The sequence below is a fragment of the Prionailurus bengalensis genome, chromosome X (assembly GCF_016509475.1).
Source record: "Prionailurus bengalensis isolate Pbe53 chromosome X, Fcat_Pben_1.1_paternal_pri, whole genome shotgun sequence".
Classification (NCBI taxonomy): Eukaryota; Metazoa; Chordata; class Mammalia; order Carnivora; family Felidae; genus Prionailurus; species Prionailurus bengalensis.
The window spans coordinates 32,852,143-32,877,606 of record NC_057361.1 but is presented as its reverse complement, the minus strand read 5'-3'; the positions used below and the strand labels follow the sequence as shown (position 1 = coordinate 32,877,606).

The following is a 25,464-nucleotide window of genomic DNA, read 5'->3' as shown; positions in this document are numbered from 1 at the left end:
AAAATTACAAATCATAATAAAATCAAACAAAAACAAAATGAAACAAAACCAGTCTGATGAGACAGAGAAAGCATCAGAACCATACTTAATTATGACAGAGATGTTGAAATGATCAATTCATGAAAACCCCGGCACAGAGAAACAATTGAGAAATTTTAGAACAAAAAAATATATAATTTCTGAAAAAAAAAATCTGTAGATTGAATTTACAGCCAAATGGACATGACAGAGGAGGTAAGTGAACTTAAAGACAGATCAAAAAAAAAAAATCACAAAAACTGAATAGGGAGGAAAAATGAAACAAAATGAACAGAAGCTCAGAAACCTGTTAGATGATATTAAACAGTCATAAATAAGTATAATTAAAATACCAGATGAAGAGGAAAAAAAACACATTTGAAGAAATAATGGACAAAAATTTCCCCAAAATGATGAAAGACAGAAATTCACAGATACAAGATACTAATTGAACACAAAACAGAAAAACACAGAGAAGCCCAAAGTATGTAATAAACCACTATTAGCCAAAGATAAAGAGCAAGCCTTGAAAGCAGCAAGAGAAAAATGACATATCAAAGTCAAGAGAACAATGATCCAACTAATGGTTGATTTATGAGAAACCATGAAGACTGGAACATCATATTTAAAGCACTGGGTGGGAAAATGTTACCCCAGAATTCTGTATTTAGCAAAAATATCGTTAAGGAATAAAAATGAAATAAAGATATTTCAGATAAAACTAAAAAGCATTTGTCACTGACAGATTGGCTCTATAAGAAGTGCATTTGTTGGCAGAACTGCACTGTAAGAAATACTAGAAATTATTTATATGGAAAGGAAATAATACCAGATGGAACTGAGATACTCAAAAATGAATAAAGAGCATCCAAAATGGTAAATGGCTGAGTAAATGAGTAAATGCAAAAGACTATTATTTTCCTCTACATTTCTTTATAAACCAAATAACTATTTAAAACTAAAACAGTGTCTTGTGTGGGTGTATGTAACAACTATAACAAAAAGGACAGGGATGTGGGCCTGTAACTTTTAAGATTTCTATGTTTTATTTCTGGTACATTAACTAATGTATTAAGTATTACATTAATTAAGTGGACTGTGAAAAGTTATGTCTGTACATTGTAATTCCTAGAGCAGCCACTACAAAAAAAAAAAAAAAGTACAAACAGTACAAAAAAAGAATAGCTCAAATATCAATAGAAAAAATAAAATAGAATTCTGAAAACACATTCAAATACTCTAAAGACAAAGAAGAGGAAGAGGGGAGGAAAAACAGAGGTGTGTAGAAAATACAAAATAAAGGAGTAGGCCTAAGCCCGATCATGTCAGTAATTAAAGATTACCAAACTAAATGCTCCAGTGATTGTCAAAAGGCAAAAGTAAAACAAACCACACAAATATACACTGCTTACAAGACAATGATTCTAAATATAAATACACAGATTAAAAACATACCTCACAAAGAGTAAGCAAAAGGCTGGAATGACCATTAATATCACAAGACAAATTTCAAAACCAAATGTATTACCAGAGATAAAGAAGGACTCTTCATAATGATAAAAGGGTCAGTTCAAGAGGAAGGCATCATCTCAAATGGGTATGCATCCCATAACAAAATTTCAAATACATGTATTAAGAATCAAGAGAATTAAGGAGAGAAAGAGACAATTCCCCAGTCATAGTTGGGGACTTTAACCCCTATCTGAGGAACAGATTGAACTTGGGAGGGGGGGAAATCAACAAAGGCATAGAACTAAAGAACACTACTGGCCACTTTGACCTAGTGGATGTTTATAGACCAATATACCCAATGGTGGCAGAGTACACATTCTTTTCGGGTTCACATGGTATACTTACCAGGAAAGACAATATTGTAGGTTATAAAACAAGTCTCAAATTAAAACAATGAAATCATACATAGTATGTTCTCTGACCGCAATAAAATTATAAATTAGATTACAGTTTAGGGCACAGGACCACCCTTAGATTTGTGACTCACCAGAACTCAACAGGTTATACGCATAGCTAAGATTTATCACACCAAATGGTACAAAATAAAAGCATCAGGAAAAAGACATGCAATAGGAAGAACCCAGAGAGGCCAGACATAAGCTGCTTACACATGCTTTTTCTCTAGTAGCAAAATACATAGACATGCGCAAAATATCTCTGTCCAAGGAAGGGCCGAAAGAGCATTTGAGTCAGCATTCATGGCTTCTACAGAGGGCTAGTCATGTAGGCATATCCTGCTATGCAACAGTCATGGTAACTGAAACCTGGGGCCCCAGTAATGAAACCAGGTACACATGATCAATCTGCATGTTTGTACAAAACAATTCAGACAAACAGGTACAGCACAGTCTATTGCTCCTGATGTACTAAACAAAATCAACCATTAAAATAAAAACATTCAAAGAACCACATTCCCAGGGGTTGACCAAGAATCAACCATGCTTCCAGGTTCCCTCAGAGATATGGAGTCAGCAACCAGACCCACTGTGTTAACATTTTCGTCACGTATGTCAATATGAAAACCAAGGAAACCCAACATATTTGAAAACGAAACAATAAAACTCAAAATAATCTTTGGATAAAGAAATAAATTACAAGAGAAATTGGGCAATATTTTGAACTAAGTGGTAATGAAAATACAGCATCAAAATCTGTGAAATGCAGTTAAAAGTGCTTAGAGGGAAATTCATACCTTTAAATGTCTCCATTAAAAAAAACACTGCAAATACAGAAAAGTATTAGAGAAAAATTTCTAAAAATATATAGGTAGAAATTATCCTCCATAGTATCTTCTATTTTTTTTCAGAGCTAATGCCAGAATAGGAATGTTTTATAGATGCTTGCAGGGTAAAACATTTAGTTTCTTTGGAAAGCAAAATACTATAGACTGAAGAGGCCACAGGATCTACGAGCAGGAGGCAATTCCTGAGCAGGAACACACCATTTAAAGTACACCACTATGAATACGCCCAAACACTGTGATTATGCTTTGTTTCCTAGCACACTGAGGGGTGTGTGGTGGCAGGGGGGAGGCAGGCAGCTTCAGAATTTGTGTGGTCCTTCCAGTTGTATACATAAGACTTTCTGATGAGCAGATCTTGCTATTTTCCTTGGCCTGGCAATGTGAGGAAAGGGTAATTCCGTTAGAAAGCCCTGGCTTCTATCCACCTGCAAACTGGGGACCCCATTCTGCCCAGACACAAGTATGAGGCCCAAAGAGCACACCATGGTGCATAAAGCAGCTGAGTATTTATTTGCCAGTGAGAGTCCCAGTATGTCGCTTAGTCAAACATTCCCAAAGGAGCAATACGATGGCTGACAGGGCCACAAGTATTACTACTACAGCTAGTAGGCTGGCTTGGCACACTTCAATAGATTCAGCAGGGAAACAGAAAATAAGCTCAAATGGATTCAGACAATTTATTACTTACATAGACAGCAAAAGCAAAACCAGTATGCTGTCAATTTCTCTAGTTCCCACAGGATGACATCAAACAGGAAGGGCCAGATGACACAGTCCAAGCAAATGTGTCATGCTGCTGTCAAGGAGGGACCTCGAAACTGAATCCAAGCAGTTTTATAAACTTACAAAGATACTTGAAGTTATACCGCACAGCATACAAGGTGGAAAGTCCTGCAACTCAGCTGAACCCAGAAGATGGGTGAGAAATGTCCTGATGGCAGTTTCCCACAAGATATGTTATGAGAAGCTGCCTATCACCCCTCACTCTAAGAAGCATCACGGCATTTTGACAAGACTTAAGTCAGATTATGGTCAAGCACTGCCCCCGTGGCCTGATGAAGACATGCAAGGCTGCCAAGGTGCACCACAGAGAAGCTTTTCTACAATATGCTGAACTTAACCTGCTTCTCTGTAAACCAATACTAGAACGATGTTCAATGCCAAGATTTCTGAAGCTCTTACTAACAGAAAACAGAGTATCTCACCTGGGGCTTAGTTAAAACAAAGTCATGGTGAAGTAGGATGAGTGTGAATTTTTAACAGAATATCCTCTGTCATCTACCTGTACAGACTAATGGAGTTAACCACTCCCTACACAAGCACCCTTGAAGCAGGGGGCCTATTTGTGGGAGGTATGTGCAGCCCACAATGAAGGAAGCACTATACCAGCTATACATGACTTCCCTATCTACTCACTCTTAGTCCTACAGATACTCTTAGGGTCTGGTAATACTCCCTGGAATTAATACTGCTGCTTCTGGTTAAGCAAGGTCATTCAAAGGTTAGGGTTCTGAAACCACCAGAAACATCTACTCCAGAGAGGGCTAGAACCTTAGGTTGTAAACAAACTTGTATCAGAGCTCTCTGAGATAGTGTGCCTTAGTCCTGGCTAACTGGAGAACCTACACCAAAATGAATTTGGGGGCTCCTCGGTCCACCTCTTGATTTCGGCTCAGGTACGGAGCCCCGTGTAAGGCTCAGCGCAGAGCCTGCTTGGCAGAGACTGCTTCGGATTCTCTCTCTCCCTCTCTCTCTGCCCCTCCCCCTCCGTCTCTCATGCTTTTGTGTGTGTGTGTGTGTGTGTGTGTGTGTGTGTGTGTGTGTGTGTATGCGCATGTGCACTCTCTCTCAAAATAAATAAACTTTAAAAAAATGAATTTGAATTACATTTCTTTAAATACAGATATGAACAGATTATGAATGATCATACAGCAAGTAAGATTTACCTATGCCAAATGGAGGCTAGAAGTGCATTAACTTTTGATCGTCTTAAAAGAATCCAGGGGCATCTGGGTGGCTCAATCAGTTAAGCTTCCAACTTCAGCTCAGGTCATGATCTCACGGTTCATGAGTTCGAGCCCCACATTGGGCTCTTTGCTGGCACTGTGGAGCCTGTTTGGGATTCCTTCTCCCTCTCTCTCTCTCTCTCTCTCTCTCTCTCTCTCTCTGCCCCTCCCCTACACGCTCTCTTTCTCTCAAAATAAATAATAAAAAAGTAAACTTAAAAAGAAAAAGAATCCATAGCTGCCATCAATATTACATAAGGAGTTAAACCTCTTTGGAGTAAAAAGGATGAAATATTCCTTATAAATTTCTAATATGACTATAGGAAGAGAATGCTGAAGTTTTCTTTGCCAACATTACACAAAGCATTTAACTTAATTCAAGCTGTTTGAAGATAATTCATATACTGTTTTAGGCAAATAGGTCCCACCCAGTGTGTGATGAAGGAGAAAAAAGAAGCAAAACCACATGCCATTGTAATAATGTAACAGGAAAAAAATAACACTATCAGTTGAAGTCCAGTAACTGTAGCACAAGAAGGAGAAACCATGGATAGGCCTAGAGAAGCAGGTAAGAGTTAACAGCACAATGTCACCAGGCAGGCCCTTTGTAAGGACTGGAAAGAAAAATAACTCACAAAACAACCAATGGTCTATTATCCAGCTAAGAAAGAAACGGACAATGGGAGAAAAATCCACACAAACCCTGGGAGAGTTCTGTGCAAGTGAAAGCACAATGAAGATTCAAGATAACATAACTGTCCTCATTAAGGGCTATAGATAAAGAATGGGAGAAGCTAACTCAAAGTAATTTACCAAGTCATGTGACTCCTGTAGTCAATTAAATATTTGATGAAAAATTATGAACAGTTTAATCCTAAGACTTGTATTTTACGTAAAATTTGGAAAGAGTTTTGTTATAAATGGTAATCAGACTACATTCTCTCATACCTTATGCTTGATAAAAGGAGGTAATGAAAAAGGAGCCCTTCTCCTGCCATCCCTGCTTGCATTAGCAAGGAGGAGAAGGTCAAAAGAGCACAGAAAAGCACCAAAAGACAAAAACTTCTTTGAAGGGCATGATGCAGACTCCGGTTAGCCCCTTGATTTGGAGGCCCTAAGGCTAGAACCAGGACTGCTATTTCTCCTAAAGAAAGGCTAAGGGAACGCCTTCTGTCACATTCATGCTTTTATATTCAGGCTGCTTCTTACCCAGAGGTGTTTATTCTGAATACAGAGCTTCCTTCCCCTTTAACAATATGAGACACAAAGAAGAAGCAGATATATTTGTGGGGTAGTGGATGAAACGGAGAACAAAGGCAAAAGAAATGTAGATAAAATTAAATTTCCTTACAACTTGCATCCCATTGACAAATACTTCAGACAGGCAGAATAGGACATTCCTCACGGAACTCACAACTGCCTTAATGTTAATGCTTTGCTAGAGGCAAAAAAGCAACCTAGGTTTGACAGGAGCCAGACCTCCAGGATCCTGTCTTCTTTAAAATATGAAAATCCTTTTGGAAACTTCCTTTATCTCTGCCTCTCCCAACTTAAAAGTATATAATCAATTGCTCCTCACATCCCAGTGCAGCTCTTTCTGCCCACGGGTCCTGTCCCTGTCTCCATGCTTTAATAAAACCACCTTTTTGCACCAAAAATGTCTCAAGAATAATTTCCTGACCATTCACTCCCAGAACCCCACCGTCACATCAGCGGGCTGGGGAAGAAGTTTTATTTAAGAATTTCAGGGGTGCCTGGATGACTCTGTCGGTTAAGCATCCGACTTCACTCAGGTCACACAGTTTGTGGCTTCAAGCCCCATGTCGGGCTCAGTGCTGACAGCTCAGAGCCTTGATCCTGCTTCAGATTCTCTCTCTCTGCCCTGCCATGCTTGCTCATCCATTCATTCTCTCTCAAGATGAATAAGCGCTGAAAAAATTTTTTTGGAAAAAAAAAAAAAGAATTTCAGTTTAAGGTACACTGTCATTTATATGAGCCTGGATGATCAAGGAAAAATTCTGACTAGATACAGCTGTGGGAACTGTCAGTATGCAGAATGAAGGTGAAGTCATGGGAATGGATGGCATTATCCAGGGAAAAGGGCAGAGGTTAAGGAAGGAGTTTTAGGGACTGGATAAGAGATGCAGTAAGATGAAGTCAGTAAATGAAGCCTTCTGGAAGTAGAGTTCATCATATGATATCAATTACTTTTTGAGGGATCCAAAGGAAAAAAACACATCTTTACATCACCAGAAGGCTACTCTGACTTAAATACTTATACTTATCATCATCTGTTTTAACAGAAGACTACAGTGGATAATCTAATTAAATCAAAGACCATTTGAATGGATAATCTCATCAATACAACCAATATTTTTTTGGGGTGCCTACAGCATGCCTGCCACTGTGTTAAACACAGAGAGATTAGCCTTTCTAACTAATTTACATAGTACCCTTTCATTCATCTATTCAACATTCATTAACTACTTAATGCTTGCTAGACCATGGCTGATGCTTAAAAGGCACACATAGTAAGCATTCAATATATATTTTCTCTTCCTAAATACAATTTCACTGTGTACTCACTATGTAAAACTGAGAATGGGAAGAGGCAGCCCAAAAGCATGCTTCATGCAATGGGGCCTCCTGGAAAAAGCTCCAACACTTAGTGCAAGGGAGACTTGGATTCGAATTCCAGCTCTACCACATATCCCAAAGTGACCGGGGGCACTTAACCTCTCTGAACTGCAGTGTCCTCACTGTAAAATGGAGATATCATATACCATACAGAGTAATAAAAATAATGAAAGTAACATATCTGGTACAGCACAGAAGGGTTCCTGTCATTGCTGTTACTATTCTTGTTGTTATTAAGAAAGATAATCCATGTGGCCAGGAGTGGCTTATCATTATTATTATATTATTATTGTTATTATTATTAAAGAACATAACCCACATAGCCAAGAGTTGAGAGATGAGAAGAAAAAATAGTTCAGGAAATCTTCTGAATAATAAACTCAGTATACTCCTGTGAAAAACATAACTGCCATAAACAGGTTTGGGTTTCAGAGAAAAAATAAAATCTCACTCTACACAGGATTTGCCCCAGTCCATTCCTGGTCTTCTGAGGATCCTGATACTAGATGTTAAAGGAGACTGGAGAAGACCCACTACAGACGCCAGGAGTCCAGGAATATTCAGCATCCTGACTCCTGGTATTAGGAACCAGACAGAGACCAAGTAGATAAAGACAAAATAGATGCTCTGACCTCTAGCTCTAAGGCTGAGACTGTAGCAGAGAAGTGGCCCCACCTAAATAGTTAAGAATTGAAATGCAAAAGAGGAACTCAAATAGAAAAAGCTGAAGCCAACTCAGAAAGGTTAGGCATACACAGCCTTTGAGAAACTGAATAGTTGGATCTACAAGGGTGGATGGGGCGTTCTGAAAGCACTGTGAAGGGCGGTGTCTATAAACTGGAGGCTTTGAGTACCTGTGGATGGGCAGATTCAAGTTAAAGACTGGTAGACCAGTAAAAGGGATATGACTATAGTGTTAGGAAAGAAGTAATAAAATCTGAACTAGGACAAGAGCAGTGGGAATGGACTGGTCAACTTTGCAAAGGTCAGTTCTATAAACTGGGTAAACATTCATAGTTTAGAGAATAAAATATACAGAAAATGGTAATAAATATTAACATCTACCATTAGCACTTTAAAGAAACTTTAAAATTCAAAGAACACATTGATTTTGCAATATAATTCATATCAATGCAACAAAAACATTTGGACACTGACATCTGAAGACTGTTTACGGGTCTAAAGAAACGTTTTCTTTAATGTTTATTTATTTAATTTGAGAGAGACTGTGAGCGGGGGAGGGGCAGAGACAAAGGGAGAGAGAGAATCCCAAGCAGGACCTGCGCTGTCAGCACAGAGCCTGACAGAAGGGCGCAATCTCACGAACCACAAGATCCTGAGCCAAAATCAAGAGCTGGACACTCAACCAACTAAGCCACCCAGTGCCCCAAGAAAATATTTTTTACTTCCATATGTAATACTATTTTCTTGATAAATCCTAAGAAAAATGAGTGAGATACTGAAGCATGATAAAACTACATGGGAAAGTAAATGTATCCTTGCCAAAATCATTACTCTGGTCCCATGAGTAAGACTAACACAGAGAGAGAAACTAGAATATATTCCATTAACTTTTTTTTTTTTTTGCAGTGACAGCAAATTTTAAAGCTAGGCATATGTTTCTAACTTTGCCAGCTTTCTCCCTGAAGCAAACATGTCAGAGAGGATTACTGTGGTGAGTTAGTCATATGGATTTTTTTCTCTACAAAATTGGAATGCATAACATTAGAAACCAAACCACAAAGAACAAGCATACTAGAGACAGATTGTGGCAGATATGCAGAACACATAGTGCTCTGAATAACCAGGCTTTGCCACTCAAAAAGGAAGGGTTTAATTACCTAGGATTCCAGAAAATAACAAACACCTTCTAAGACACAATTTTGAAAGAAGAGAGAAAATAAAATATAAGAAATCTTACTCCAAGTCAGGGACATAAAAGATAACACATTTTCCTAAAGAAACCCTAGGTTCTAAATTCTGAGGCACTAAACCTAAGAAGTTCACTTTGTCATTTAAATTATGACCCATTTAAATGCCAAGCCTTTCAAGAAAATAATGAGGGCTATCAAAAATTCATCATTAGTATCTGAATGAGCTTGAAAATAAGTATACCAATTATTACCACCCAATAATGGAGAAAGCAAAGCAACCATTGAGCATTTTTAAAAGCTTTGATTATCCCTGTCTTCTGGTACCTTATTTGATTCTCACTTCATTATGCTTAATAACATTCTTTTTTTCCTCAATAACATTCTTGAGTATTTAAACTTCTCTTTTATAAAAGGTAAAACTAGTATACATGCTCCTTACACAGCAAAGGTGTTCAGTAAAGGCTGAATTACAGTTTGACATATATTGCATAAAGCCATTTCTTTAGGACTCTAATAAAAGTCCACTTCTACTGACAATACTATTTCTATGGTTCCCAGGGTTTTCAGGATAACCAAATTACTATGTCATTGTGGAAAAGGTGTTACAACAGCAAGAAGCTGTCTTCTAAGCCCTGTGAACAGGGGGAATAAATTCAAAACAAAACATCTGAGTTATTACTTCCTGTCAAAAGCTCTGAAAAAAAGTTACCTTATTACTCCCCTACATACCTAAGTGAGCACACATACATGTAGACATGTGCACCAATTTGTCCTTTCAATTTTACCTTACCAAAAAATTACCTATATATAATAACCTACAACTAAAAATGCAATGTGAGAAATTTTACAAGACTATCTTGCTAATATTTTATTCAAATACCATCTTCAATTTACTATATTGACGACAATATCCATTTTAAATATAAAGTAACTTGTTTCCTCCAAGCCCCAGTTCTGGAAAATGATACTTGGCAAAGGATAGTTTCCCATATCCTTCCTATTCCAGCAGAAAATCTATACAGATTACCTGAGGTATACAAAGCATACTGAGCAGTTGAAAATGGGCTGAACTAGAACCTTATTATTACTCCAAGTACAGTCTATGGGGAAAAAAAACATCAGCATCACATGAAACCTGCTTAAAAAAGCAGAATCTAGGATACATCCCAGACTTGCCAAATCAGAATCTACATTTTAACAAGATCCGTAAGGGATACACATTCGCATCAATGTTTGAGAAGTATCAAACTAATGAATTTATCCCACAAACATAATGATGAGCAAAAGGATATATATACACGGGCACCTGGGTGGCTCAGTCAGTTAAGTGTCCGATCCTCAGTTTCGGCTCAGGTCATGATCTCACTCTTTGTGAGATTGAGCCCCTACATCAGGCTCTGCCTTGACAGCGCAGAGCCTGCTTGGGATTCTTCTCTCTCTCCCCCATCTCTCTGCCCCTCCCACTCCTTCTCTCTCGTGCTCTCTCTCTCTCTCTCTCAAAATAAATAAACTCAAAAAAAGATGTATATACACATGATCCCATTTATATAAAGGTTGAAACAGGCAAAAAACAAACAAACCCACTAATATTACAGACAATTAAATGATAAAAGTCTCAAGAAAAGCAACAGGGAACTTCTAGTTTCCAGGCTGGCACATAAGGAGCTCAGAAGTCACAACTCTCTCTTAGTTAACAGGTAAAAAGTTGATCAAACTGAAAATCCAACACTTCTTAAGTCCATCAGAGAAGTGAGATCACAGGGCAAACTGCTGCCCCCAAACTGGAAAGACAAGCAAATACAGAGTAAGAGAACCTAAACAAGCAGAAATCCAAAAGCAGAAATCTCAGAGGTAACCGTGCCAAGGTAGGACAACCTGAACTGTAAGTGATGAATTGTTGGAGGTGGCAGTATAGACAAGTAGGAGAGGTAAACTCTTCAGGTGGACCCAGTCATGGGGGGGGAGGCCACACTTTTGTGAGATTTACCTTCAGAAGCTAGACCTGGTTCCCACATTAAATAGTGAAGAAAAATTCCCTTGTGCTTCCAGGGCAGGGAGGGAAAAGGGAGTCTTTTTGAAATATGCCAGAGCACTCTGTTCTTCGCAACAAGGACTTCCCTCAGAAGACCCTATTTTACCAGAACCTAACAAGACTCAAACCTACTAGAGAGAGGAGAAATACACAACTCCAGCACCCCCCTGCCCCGCCCCCAGACATACCACCACCTAAGGGGGAAAAAATACTGAGAAGCACTGGTGAAGTTCACGGTACAAGCATTACAAGCTCACCAAACACTGAGACCAAATCACAGAACTATACATTTCCCCTACCCCCACACCTTACTACAACATTACTAAAGGCCTATTTACTATAGTTGCTTTTACCCAGTACATCATGTCTACCCTTCAACAAAAAATTGCAAGGCATATGAAAAGGCAAAACACAGTTTGAAGAGACTGAACAAACATCAGAACTAGAGTCAGATATGGCAGAAATGTTGGAAATTTCAGACCAGGAATTTTAAAATATTAGGATTAATATGCTATTTGTTTTAATAGAAAAAATAAGCAACATGTGGGGCGCCTGGGGGGCTCAGTCAGTTAAGCGTCCAACTTCCGCTCAGGCCATGGTCTCACAGTTTATGAGTTCCAGCCCCGCGTCAGGCTCTGTGCTGACAGTGCAGAGCCCGGAGCCTTCTTTGGATTCTGTGTCCTCCCCTCCTCTCCCTGCCCCTCTCATGCTCATGCTCTCTGTCTCTTGATAATAAACATTAAAAAAAAATTTTAAGCAACATGTAAGAATAGATGTAATATAACCAGAGAGATGGAACTGCTAAGAAAGAATTTTTAAAAATACTACCAATCAAAAATGCTGTAAAAGAAATAAAGAATGCCTTTGATGGATCATTAGTAGATGGGACATGGCTTGGAAACAATCTCTAAACTTGAAAATAGGAGAAAAGAAATTTCCAAAACAGAAAAGGAAAGAGGAAAAAGACTGAAAAAAAATCCAAGAACTGTGGGACAAGTACACAGGGTAACATATGCATAATGAGAATATCAGAAAGTGGAAGTAAAGACAGGAATAGAAGCAATATCTGAAGCAATAATGACTGAGACTTTCTCCAGTAAATGTCAGATACCAAATCACAGATTCAGGAAGCTCAGAGAACACCAAGCAGGATAAATGTTAAAACAACAAACAAATAACATGTAGGCAATCATTGTCAAACTGCAAATATCAAAGATAAAAAATATTGAAAGAAGCGGGGGTGGGGGGGTGGGGGGGAGGGGAAACACCTTGCCTCTAGAGGAGCACAGGTAAAAATTGCAACCAACTTTCTCTCAAGCACCACACAAGCAAGAGAGTAAAGTGAAACATTCATTAGTATTGAGAGAAAAAACACACGCCAACACAATTTTGTACCCTGAAAAATTATTTTTCGAAAAGGAAGGAGAAATAAAGACTTTCTCAAACAAAAATTGAGGAAATTTTTTTGCCAAGTACATCTGCCTGGCAAGATATGTTAAAAGAAGTTTAGAGAGAAGGAAAATAATATAGGTCTGATATACATAAAGAAAAAAGAACATAAAAAAATAAAGTAAAACTAAAAAACTTTAATTTTTCTTATTCTGAATTGATCTAAAAGATGATTTGTTCAAAACAGCAACGATGCATTCAATTATGAGTGGTTATATATATAATATGCTTATGGAGAACTGATATGAATGACAACAATGATACAGGCATGGGAAAGATAAATTTGGAATATTCTGTTATTATAAGGTACTTGAATTACTCATGAAGTGGCACAGCATTATTCAAAAGTAGAATTGGAGTAGTTGGAAATATGCATTTTGCAAATGCTAGGGCAACCACTAAAAAAATCTTTTAAAGAGCATAATTAATATGCAAGGAAATGAGAGAAAATGGAATCATAAAATGCTCAATTAAAACCACAACAAAAGATAATGGGGTGCCTGGGTGGCTCAGTTGGTTAAGCATCCAACTACTGATTTTGGTTCAGGTCATGATCTCACTGTTCAGGGGTTGGAACCCCACATTGGGCTCCACGCTGACAATGTGGAACCTGCTTGGGATTTTTCTCTCTCTCCCCCTCCCGCCCTCTCAAAAACAAACTTTAAAAAAAAAACACAAAAGGCAAAAAAAAATGTGGAAGATAAAAACAAAGAACAAGGGCAACAAATACAAACCAGTAACAATACAGTAGATACGAATCCAACAATGATCTAAATATACCAATTAAAAGAGAATGTCAGAGTGGAAAAAAAACAAAACCCAATTAAATGCTGTCTATAAGAAAACCATTTTAACTACAAAGAGACATATTGATTAGAAGTAAAGGGATGGTTATATTAACTAGAATTTAAATAAAAATTTGAAAATAAATAAATAAATAAAAGCAAAGGGACAGAGAAAGATATACCATGCTATCAACCAATCAAAAGAAAGCAGGAGTAGCTTATGTGAATTTCAGATACAGTAGACTCAGGGCAAAGAAAGTTATCAGAGATCAAGAGGATCATTACATAATGATAAAGGGGTCAATTCTCCAAGAAGACAAAACAATCCTTAATGTGTATGCACATAACAATGGGATGTCAAACTATATGAGGCAAAAACTGACACAACTGTAAGGAGAAATAGAATAATCTCCTATTATAGTTGCAGACTTCAATACCCTTCTAACAGAAATGGACAGACTAGGCAGGCAAAAATTCAGTAAGTACATAGTTGAACTCAACAGCACTATCAATCAATTGGATATAATTAATATCTACAGACTACTTCATCCAACAGCAGCAGAATTCATGTTTTTCTCCAGTTCAATGGAATATGCACCAAGACAGACCACATCTTATGAGATTAAAAATACCTTAACAAATTTAAAATAATAGAAATCATTCAATGTCTATTCTCAGACTACAATGGAATTAAACTAGAAATCAATAACGGTAAGATAACTGAAAAAATCTCAAAATACAAAGCAGTTAAGCAACTTCTAAATAACACACGGATCAAAGAACTCTCAAGAGAAATTAACAATATTTTTAACTAAATGAAAATGAAAATACCACTTATCAAATACTGTGAGATGCAGTGAAAGGAGTGCTTAGAGGGAAATTTACAGCATTGAATATATATATTAGAAAAAAAGTTCTAAAATCAACCATCTAAGCTTCCACCTGAGAAAACTAGAAAAAGGGCAAATTAAAAGCAAAAAGATAATAATAAAAATTAGATAGCAATTAAATGGAAAACAAGAAATCAATAGAGAAAAAAAACAAAACCAAAACCTGATTCTCTGAAAAGATAAAATCAATAAACCACTAGCCAGGCTAAGAGAAGACACAAATTACAGTATCAGAAATGAAAGAAGAGACATCACTACAGATCACACAGACATTAAAAGGTTAATAAAGGATTATTATGAACAAATCTATGTCTACGAATGTGCTAACCTATACGAATTGAATGGATTCCTTACAAGATACAATCTGCCAAAACTCACACAAGGAAAAAATAGACAATATGAACAGGCCTATATCTATTTAAAAAAATGAATCCATAATTAATAACCTTCCAAAACAGAAAGCAGTAAGACCAGATGGACTCATCTGTGAATTCTATCAAACACTCAAGGAAACATTATACCAATTCTCTACAACCTCTTCCAGAAGACAGAAACCAAGAGAATATTCCTTTCTCATGAGGCCAGAATTACCCTAATACCAAAACCAGGCAAAGACATTACAAGAAAACTATAGACCAATATCACTCATGAATATATCATGCAAAAATAACAAAATATTAGCAAATAAAATCCAACAGTGTATAAAAAGAATTACAGAGGCATCTAGGTGGCTCAGTTGGTTAAGTGTCCAACTTGATTTCAGCTCAGGTCATGATCTCACTATCATGAGATCAAGCCTTGTGTTGGGCTCTGCACTGACAGCCCAGAACCTACTTGGGATTCTCTCTCCCCCTCTCTCTGGTCCTCCCTCACTCTCACTGTCTCAAAATAAATAAATAAACTTAAAAAAATTTTTAATTAAAATAAAACAAAAAATGGTTTGACTTACTTTAAAAAAAAAATTATACACCATGACCAAGTGAGATTTATCTCAGGTATGCATGGTTGTTTCAACAAAGACTAATTAATGTAATCCATTACATCAACATGCTAAAACAGAAAAATCATATGATTATACCAATAGATGCCAAAAAAGTATTTGACAAAATTTAGATCCCATTCATGGTTAAAACAAAGAAACAAAAATAACCTCTCAGTAAATAGAGGTTCTCAACTTGTTAAGAACACCTTAACAAAAAACATACACCTAACATCATACCTAATAGTGAAAAACTCAAAATTTTCCCACTATCAGGAACAAGACAATAATGTCCCTCTCACCACTCCTTTTCAACACCATACTGGAAGTCCTAACTAATGCAATAAGAAAAGTAAATAAAAGTTACACAGATAGGGAAATAAATCAAACGGTCTTTGTTCCCAGATGACATTCTCATCAATATAGAAAATCCGGAAGAATCAACAAAAAATTCCTGGAACTAATAAGAAATTATAGCAATGTTGTATAAGATTAATATATAAAAATTAATCAGTTTCCTATATACATCAATAAGTCAGTGGAATTTGAAATTAAAAATACACTACCATTTACATCAGCACCCTTAAAATGAGTTATGTATAAACCTAACAAAGTATGTACAGAATCTTTAAGGAAAACTTCAAAACTGTGATGAAAGATATCAACGAAGAACTACATAAATGGAGAAATATTTCATGTTCATGGATAGAAGGACTCAGTATTGTTGAGATGTCAGCTCTTTCCAAATTGACCAATAGTTTCAACACAATCCTAATCAAAATCTAACAAGTTATTTTGTGGATAATTACAATCCTACTCCAATATTTATATGGATAGGCAAAAGACCTAGAACAGCCAACTCAATATTAAAGGAGAATAAAGTCACAAGACTGACACTACCTTATATTTACAGATTTATTAAAAGGTACAGTAATCAAGACTGTGGTATTGGTAAAGAATACTAAGACATGAATGGAATAGAAAAGAGAGCCCAGAAATAGACCCAGACAAATACAGTCAACTGTTGACAAATGAGTAAAGGCAATACAATGGAACAGTCCTTTCACCAAATGACCTGGAACAACTGGACATCCACTTACGCACACACAAAAAAGAATCTAAACACAGACTTTCCACCCTTCCCAAAATTTAACTCAAAATGGATCACAGACTAAATGTAAAATGCAAAACTATAAAACTCCTAGAAGATAACACAGAAGAAAACCTAATTGACCTTGGGTATGGTGATGACTTTTAAATACAACACTAAAGGCATGATCTGTGGGAAGAAGTCATTGATAAGTTGGATTTCATTAAAATTAGAAATTTCTGCTCTGTGAGAGGCAATGTCAAGAGGACAAGGCACAGACTGAGAGAAAAGATTTCCAAAATAGACATGTGATGGAGCATTACCCAAAGAACTCCTAAAACAATAAGAAAATGAACAACCTGATTAAAAAATGGGCAAGGGACCTAAAAAGAAACCTCATCAGGGGCGCCTGGGTGGCTCGGTAGGTTAAGTGGCCAACTTCGGCTCAGGTCATGATCTCACGGTCAGTGAGTTCAAGCCCCGCGTCGGGCTCTGTGCTGACAGCTCAGAGCCTGGAGCCTGTCTCAGATTCTGTGTCTCCCTCTCTCTGACCCTCCCCTGCTCATGCTCTGTCTCTGTCTCAAAAATAAATAAACGTTAAAAAAAATTAAAAAAAAAAAAAGAAACCTCATCAAAGAAGATAAACAGCAAGTAAACATATGAAAAGATGTCCAATAGGGCGCCTGGGTGGCTCTGTCGGTTAAGCATCTGACTTTGGCTCAGGTCATGATCTCACAGTTTATGAGTTTGAGCCCCACGTCCAGCTCTGGGCTGATGGCTTGGAGTCTGGAGCCTGCTTTGGATTCTGTTTCTCCCCTACTCAAGCTCTGTCTCTGTCTCTCTCACAAAAATAAATAAACATTAAAAAAAATTTTAAAAAAAGAAAAGATATTCAATACCATATGTCATTAGTGAATTTCAAATGAAAACAATGAGATACCCCTACACACTTATCTGAATGGCTAAAATCCAAAACACTGACAAAACTAAATGCTGGTAGAAATGTGGAGCAACAGGAATTCTCATTGTGAGGGAGAATGCAAAATGGTACAGCCATTTTGAAATACAGTCCGGCTGTTTCTTACAAAAGCAAACATACTGTTAAAATAGGATCCAGCAATTGTCCTCCATAGTATTTACCCAAAGGAGTTAAAAACTCATGTCCACATAAAAACCTGCACACAGATGTTTAGAGCATCTTTATTCACAATTGCCAAAGCCTGGGAGGAACCAAGATGTCTTTCAGTAGATTGATGGATAAATAAATTGTGGTGCATCCTGACACTGGAATGTGAATCAGCACTAAAAAGAAATGCGCTATCGAGCCATGCAAAGACATGGAGAAACCTTAATTACATACTACTAAGTGAAAGAAGCCAATAGGAAAAGGCTACATACTATGATTCCAACTATGACATTATGGAAAAGGCAAAACTATGGAGACAGTAAAAAGATCAGCGGTTGCCTGGGGACAGGAGAGGTTGGGGCGGGTGGGGGGGGGGGGAGGAGGTGAGGTAGTGAGGTAGATAAATAGAATACAGAATTTTTTTAGGGCAGTGAAACTATTCTGTATGATACCACAGTAGATACAGTCATTAAACATTTGTTCAAACCCACAGAGTGTAAAACACTGCGAGTAAACCTTAATTTAAACTATGGACTTCAGATGATAAAAATGTGTCAAAGCAAGAATGGGGTGCCTGGGTGGTTCAGTCAGTTAAGCACCCAAATCTTGATTTTTGCTCAGGTCAGGATCCCAGGGTCATGGGATCCAGCCCTGCATGGGGGGGGGGCTCCATGATGAGCTTAAAATTCATTCATTCATTCTTTCTTTCTTTCTTTCTTTCTTTCTTTCTTTCTTTCTTTCTCTCTCTCTCTCTCTCTCTCTCTCCCCCCCCACCTCTGTCCCTCCTCCCTACCCCCCTCCACCCTGCTTGTGCTCCTGAGTGCGCGCGCTCTCTCTCTCTCTCCCCCCACCTCTGTCCCTCCTCCCCACCCCCCTCCACCCTGCTTGTGCTCCTGAGTGCACGCTCTCGCGGGCGCGCGTCGCTCTCTCCCTAAAATAAAAAACAAAATGTGTCAATGTAAGTTCATCAATTGTAACAAATGTACCTCTGTGTTGCAGGATGTTGATGTGGAGGAGGTTGTTTGTGTCTAGGGACGGGGGGGGGGGGGGGGGGGGGGGGGGGGGGGGGGTATATGGGAACTCTCTGTATGTTATGCTTAATTTTGCTGTGAACCTAAAGTCCTCTAAAAGTAGTTCATTAATATTTTTTTAAAGCAAAGGAGTGTCCTCTTCTCTTTCCTTGTAATGATTTGATCCATTCCCAGAGCTTCCTGTCTACACATACCTCTCTCCTGAATTCCATCCACATATCAAAGTCATCTTGAACTCAGCATGCACAGTACTGAACTTTTTATTCATTTATTTATTTTAGATAAAGCACACTCAGGAGCAAGGGAAAGGGGCAAAGGGATGGAGAGGGGGGGAGGGAGGGAGGGAGGGAGGGAGGGAGGGAGGGAGGCAGGGGAGGGGATGGGGAGGGCAAGGGTGAGGGCGAATCTCAAGCAGGCTCCATATTCAGCACAGAGCCAACAAGGGACTCAATCCCACAACCCTGGGATTATGACCTGAGCCAAAATCAAGAGGCACTCAACCCAGTGAGTCACCCAGGTGCCTCCATACTGAATTCCTGATCCTCCTTCTCTCAAAGTTTCTCCTCCTACAATCTTCCACATCTCACTAAATGGCTACTCCATCCTTCCAATTGCTCAGATCAAAATCTTGGACTCCTCTTTTGTCACATTCCCCTTCCAATTTTACTTACAATTAAGTGAGCATTATTGTGATTATTGTGACACTGATGTTTGAGAACCACTGTGTTAAGCCACCTGTTTTAGATAATCCCTCCCTGTTTTAGGAGGGATCTACAAATACAGAACTAGAGTTTGAACAGTGTAGGAGATGTCAATACAACCACATTTAAAAATTTTTTTTAATGTTTTATTTGTAAGAGAGAGAAAGAGACAAAGTGTGAGTGGGGGAGGGACAGAGAGAGACGGAGACACAAAATCCAAAGCAGGATCCAGGCTCTGAGCTGTCAGCACAGAGCCCGACACAGGGCTTGAATTCCATAAACTGCAAAATCATGACCTGAGCTGAGGTCGGACTCCTAACCAACTGAGTCACCCAAGTGCCCCAATACAATCACATTTTGGAATTAACTGCTACTGAAATTATATTCCTCATAAGAAATGGCAATTACAAATAACAATAGTACGTGGGGCACCTGGGTGGCTCAGTCAGTTAAGCATCTACTTCAGCTCAGGCTCAGGTCATGATCTCACTGTTAGTGTGTTCGAGCCCTGCATAGGGCTCTGTCCTGACAGTTCAGAGCCTGGAGCCTGCTTCAGATTCTGTGTCTCCCTCTGTCTCTGTGACCCTCCCCCACTCACACTCCATTTCAATCTCTCAAAAATAAATAAACATTGAAAAAAATTAAAAAAAAAAACAAATAACAATAGTACCATTTTTAGGGCAATTAGTAGGTGTTAAACATTATAAACTGTAATATTCCTGACCTCACTTACCATGTAAATATTATAACCATTATTTTTATAAATGAAGAAACTGACAAAGAAGTTTAACAAATGCCTCCATATTCCATGCCCTTGATGATCATATTGTATCCTGCACAGAGTGGGAAAGAGAGTCTTGGACAGACCCTAAGAAGATGGCTCAGTGGAAGTGGCTGGGGTTGTCTCGACAAAGAATGAGAGGAAAAAAATAGAAATATGAAGAGGAAACTCTAGGTGAAGAAAGTTTAAGAAGGAAGACTTGGGGCTCCTGGGTAGCTCAGTCAGTTAAGTGACTGACTTAATTTGGGCTTAGGTCATGACCTCACAGTTTGTGGGATGGAGCCCCAAGTAGGGCATGGAGCCCACTTGAAATTCTCTCTCTCCCTCTCTCTCTGCCCCTCCCCCTGCTCACAAACTCTCTCTCTCTCAAAATAAATAAATAAACTTAAAAAAAAAAAAGGAAGCCTTAACCACATTGGTTTGGAGTATCTTTTTCAGTAAGCGAGTCTAAAGGCCACAAAGGATGTATGTAGAACTTTATTTGTTTATTTTTGAGAAAGAGAGCTCATGCGCACATACATGAGTATGAGCAGGAGATGGGCAGAGGGGAGGGAGAGAGAGAATCCCCAGCAGGCTCCACACCTGCCTAACCAGCTGAGCTACCCAGGAGCACCCCCCAATCTTTTTTGGCAGAGCTTTTTTTTAATGTTTATTTATTTTTGAGAGAGAGAAGGAGGGGCAAAGAGAGAAGGAAAGAGAGAATCCCAAGCACTGATAGCGCACAGCCCGATGTGGGGCTCCAACTCAAGAAACATGAGATCATGACCTGATCCAAAATCAAGAGTCGGTAGCTTAACCGACTGAGCCACCCAGGTGCCCCTGTAGAACTTCTTTTAAAAAGTTTCATGCCCCTGTAGAACTTCTTTTAAAAAGTTTCATGGACTCTACTCATCCTCTCTGAGACCCAAGGTTTTCTCATAAAAACCAGGCACTAACTTGAAGTGTTTGGGGTGAACAATGGTTAACATTATTTTTTTTTTAAGTGACAGAAAGAAAAACTTCACATTTAGATCAAGAGGGAACAAAATGAAAGGAGTAAAATAGAAGTCAGTTATCCGCTTTGCTGGGATGAGACAGACTAACCAAGTAGCCCATCTTGACTCATTTTCAGACTCGTGTGAATTCTACTCACTTCTAAACTGAGTGATCATTTTGTTCATGATATTGTCTCCAGTCAGTAAATCCACTGAGGAGATGAAAGCTAGGTAGGGGGTGATGAGCTTGAGTGGTAGGGAGCAAAGGGAAGATAATTCAAGAGCCAAAGGTGACTGTAAAGACAATGATGATGGTAGACTTAAGACAGATGTCAAAAACAGGCTGCAGAAATAGTGGGGCCAAGCCTATTGAGGGTACTACAACATGAAGAGGCCCATTAGCCAAATGTTCAAACCACCTTAAGATTTATAAGTATTCCTTCTAAACACAACTGATTAGACTCTCTAATTGGTCTAATAGGTTAGTTTCTTTAGTTACATTATTAGCCTTCAGAGGATACCATCTGGCCAGCTTGATTCACTTGCATTCCTAAATTACAGCAGTACCCAGTTAGTGTCTTTCTACAAAAGATTAATCTTCAGTTTTATGTTGGACTTTTCACTAGTTTCAGTATCAGAAGCTGACCTGTTTTAAATTTTGCCCTTTTCTGATGCCTATTTTGCCTATATTTGCAAAGCTTTTCCACCTCTTTTAGAAGGATAAACCAGACTAATAAATGGGGACTTATTGCCACACTTTTTCTTATCCACATTCCAAATAATGTCATTCAATTACATATAATTTCAGTATTCTGCATTTCTTTTATTATCCCATTAACTTTATACAATATGAATTATCTTCTAACAGCATTTATTAACATCTACATGTAAGTGCATTTATTAGGCACTTAATACATACCCAGAAGCCCTAGGTTTTGGGGTAGCACAGAAGACTGAGGTTCTAGTTCCAAGAGAGAAATAAGACCAATGGTATTAGTTTAACAGAAAAGAGGGCAATTAATTCATTCTGGGAGAGTTTGCAAATTTTTCCAAGAAAAATTTGGGCTGAGTCTGAAAGGAGGAACAAGGGTTCATTAAGCACTGGAAAAGGAAAAGGTATCCGAAACACCTCCCTCCCCAAAATTGGTAATGTTCATGGAATTTAACTTAAAATAACAGATAAAGAAAGAGTAAAATGACAACACATGAAGAAATCCTATTCACTTTGGGGGTGGGGGTGCCTTTAAACACTTTAGATCTGAAAGTTAAATGTTTATAAAACAGGATTCACAATCAAGGGAAAGGGGTGGAGGAGGAAGAAGTTGTTTGTTTTGTTGTATTAAGTTAAACAGATGAGTAAAAAAATCAACATTTATGCTTGAAAACACACATACTACTTTTCATAAAGACTCTAATTTTGCAAATGAAAGCCCTGGAACCTTATCCAATATTACAGTATTTGCCCTAGTGTTTTATATTCTCAGTATCATTTGTAACGGTTCTAAAGTGAGTCTGTCCAAGAACTTGGCAACACCTTCACACACACACATCCAATAATTCCCTCTTGATTGAAACAATCAACAGCACCCTAATCTCCTCACTTCCCCTGACTTGCACACCTTCACATCCTTCAAAGTCTGGCTTTATTTATACTATGACTACCAGAAGGCATTAATTTAGCTCTAAGTTTTGACACTCCACCTCTTCACCCTTTCGTTCAATTATTTCCTCTTCGATTTCATTAGTTTCGTTTTTCTCCTTCTGAAGGGACACTTAGAAAATACATTAACAGCACAGTTACAAAACCAACGGCTGCAGCCAGAGTCCGAACACACACTGATTTCCAATCATATCCCTCTTGAGGCTGTTCTTACCACTGATCAAAATCAGCGGACCAGGAAGAAGGAAAAAGCTGAGGCAGGAAGGTTGTTCCCTTCCTTCCACTCCTTCCACGCCGGCCCCCGCCCCCGTCCCCCAGGACCACACCGCGACCTCGTACGCGCCCCCCTCCCACTGACCCGCCCCGCTGTCACCCGCCACTGCCTAGAAAACAGTCATAGCCTTTGTTAAAAAGTCCATGAGCACAATGTACCAGAAGACGGACACATTCCCGGAGGCGGGGTGAAGGAAAGTCACACGAACGCCACGCCCTCCTTGGCACTAGCCAGGGGCGAGAGCCTACCTTCCCCAAATCCTCTCCCCCCAAACCAGGAACGTTCCTGGCAACTCCGCACTCTGAGAGGCGGGGCGGGGGAAGGGATGGGCCCGGGACGCCGCTCAGGGGCACCCAGAAGGGGATACTGAACTTGAAGCTGGGACACCCTCCAGCGCCCTTGGCGAGCCTCCCGGTCCTGCCAAGCCTGAGTAAGGACTTCAGTCTCTAGAGCCCTTCCCTCCTATTTTTCTCCTCACACAAACCCTCACCCACTCCCGCCACCACGTACTCCGCTCCCCACGCGGCCGGAGCTGGACACTCTTAGGCAGCGCGGCCAACTCCCCCTGCCTCACGTCCGGCCAATTTCTCTTCCCGGGACCGAAGATTCCCCGGGCACTCACCCGCACACTCCCCGAACCTTGCCGGGATGTTCGGCGCGAACCTGGTTCCCCAGCCACAATCCCGGCGCCAACACCTCACTTACCGCGCGCTCCGCGCCGCTACTCTGCGCTCTGCGAGCCTCCAGCCGCGCCTGCGCGCTCCCACTGCTGCCGAACCTAGCAGGAACGAGGAGCCGAAGGGAATGGTGGTGGGAGGTGGCGGGGGCGGGGCCCGGGCCGGGTTAGGAGAGGAGAGGCGTGGCCAGGCGGGGTGGGAAACCGAGGGGCGGAGCCGCGGCTGCCTGGGTCCGGAAAACCGAGTGCTCCGGGAACTGGGCTGGAGTTTTCCATTCTTGAGGTCTGTTTATAACACAGGCAGAGAAGTTGTCGAGTCCTCTCGGTGCACCCCCACACTCATCCTCAAGAAAGCCCGTTTGGCGCGAGGCCAAGCTAGTCAGTCCCCGGGGGCCACCACGCCTCTCCCTGGAGCCACCTTGGATCCTTCCTAGCTAGCCTTTTACCCTTTTGCACGCCTATCTCCCCACATATTATCCGCCCTCCAGAGGTGAGGAATTTAGGGATATCTCATGTACAGACCTCCTGTGCAGTGTATCCTCGTTAACGTGACTCTGCTGTGTGCCAGCCCAGAATGTAGTGGGTGATTATCCAACTAGAGACAGCTGTTAAAGCTGAGCCCTTTCCCTGAGAACTGTTGCTGCTGTTTCTGCACTTGCGGTGACAATAATCCGCTTTTTCTTAAAAAGAGAGTTGAATAAGCCTACCCAAATATCTTGGGAAGAAGAACACGGGTTCTCAAATAAGACGCATCTTTGACCCTACTTTTTAGGTAGCACCTTAGAATTTGAACCTTCTAAAAGCCTGTCTGAGAAACAGAATTTTCGGCCTGTGTTGTTGTGTGAACTTTGCCCTAATGGTTTCAGGTTTTATGGCATTTAGCATTTTAAGAAGCCTAACTTGATTATTATTCCATGCTGCATGCGTGCTTAGTTTTAAGTTCTTTGCTTTTCTGTTTAGAGTCTGGTCAGCTGGGGTATCTCACGTGCCTTCAGATCAGCTATTAAAACAAACACACCTGAGTGAATCCAACATGCCTTGTCCTGTGGGCCTAAAGTGATATATTCCAAATTACTTTTCCTTTCTTCTTTTTACTTTAGTTATAGAATTGAGAAACATTTGGCTTATTAAGAATAAAAGAATTGTCACAAGGCCACACCCCTAGTCCTGCCTAGCAACTGTTTTGACTGTGATGGCAGCATTTTTGGGGAGAGTCTGGTAATTGCCCTTAGAGATCTGAATATCCTGAAATTCTCCCCATTAACCTTTGTGGTCCTTCCATTTGTGTATTTTACAAACCAGACCTTCTTGAACTCATTTCTATTTTGCATTTGTCAAATAAGTACAGGGGGATTGTAGTGAGGACATATTACAGGAGGGTATGTACATTGGTAAACATAAACACAGACTGTAGGATGAATAAATCTGTGAATGCCTGGAAATGGACTTTGTCCTATTCATTTCACTAATAAAATGTTTCACATACAGAAGGTGCCCCCCAAAAACCACTGGGTTAAAAAAGGTAATTTTTGCATTCTTAATAGATGTGTATATATGTTCACAAACTTTCATTCAATTATGGGTTTATTTTCTTATTTTGTGTCTGAGTTTGTCAGGATATTTTGATTAAAGTGACCAAAAGTAAAATGAAGTATCTTAGGCAAAAAAGAGAAACTTATTGTGTAACCCAAGCTGTGAAGGGGTAAGTCTATGATTGGCTTTAAGA

At 39.4% G+C, this 25,464-nt stretch overlaps 1 protein-coding gene across 2 annotated transcripts in view; it reads right to left on the bottom strand.

Moving 5' to 3' along the window:
- The window catches only part of PRRG1 (proline rich and Gla domain 1), a 139,701-nt gene extending 115,827 nt beyond the window's left edge, over nt 1-23,874 (bottom strand). Inside the window, exon 1 of one of the 2 annotated variants that reach the window (XM_043571446.1) lies at nt 23,768-23,874. The gene's annotated coding sequence lies outside the window, so the exon portion shown is untranslated. The other variant, XM_043571447.1, reaches the window with a different exon arrangement.
- Between the last annotated feature and the right edge of the window lie 1,590 nt (nt 23,875-25,464).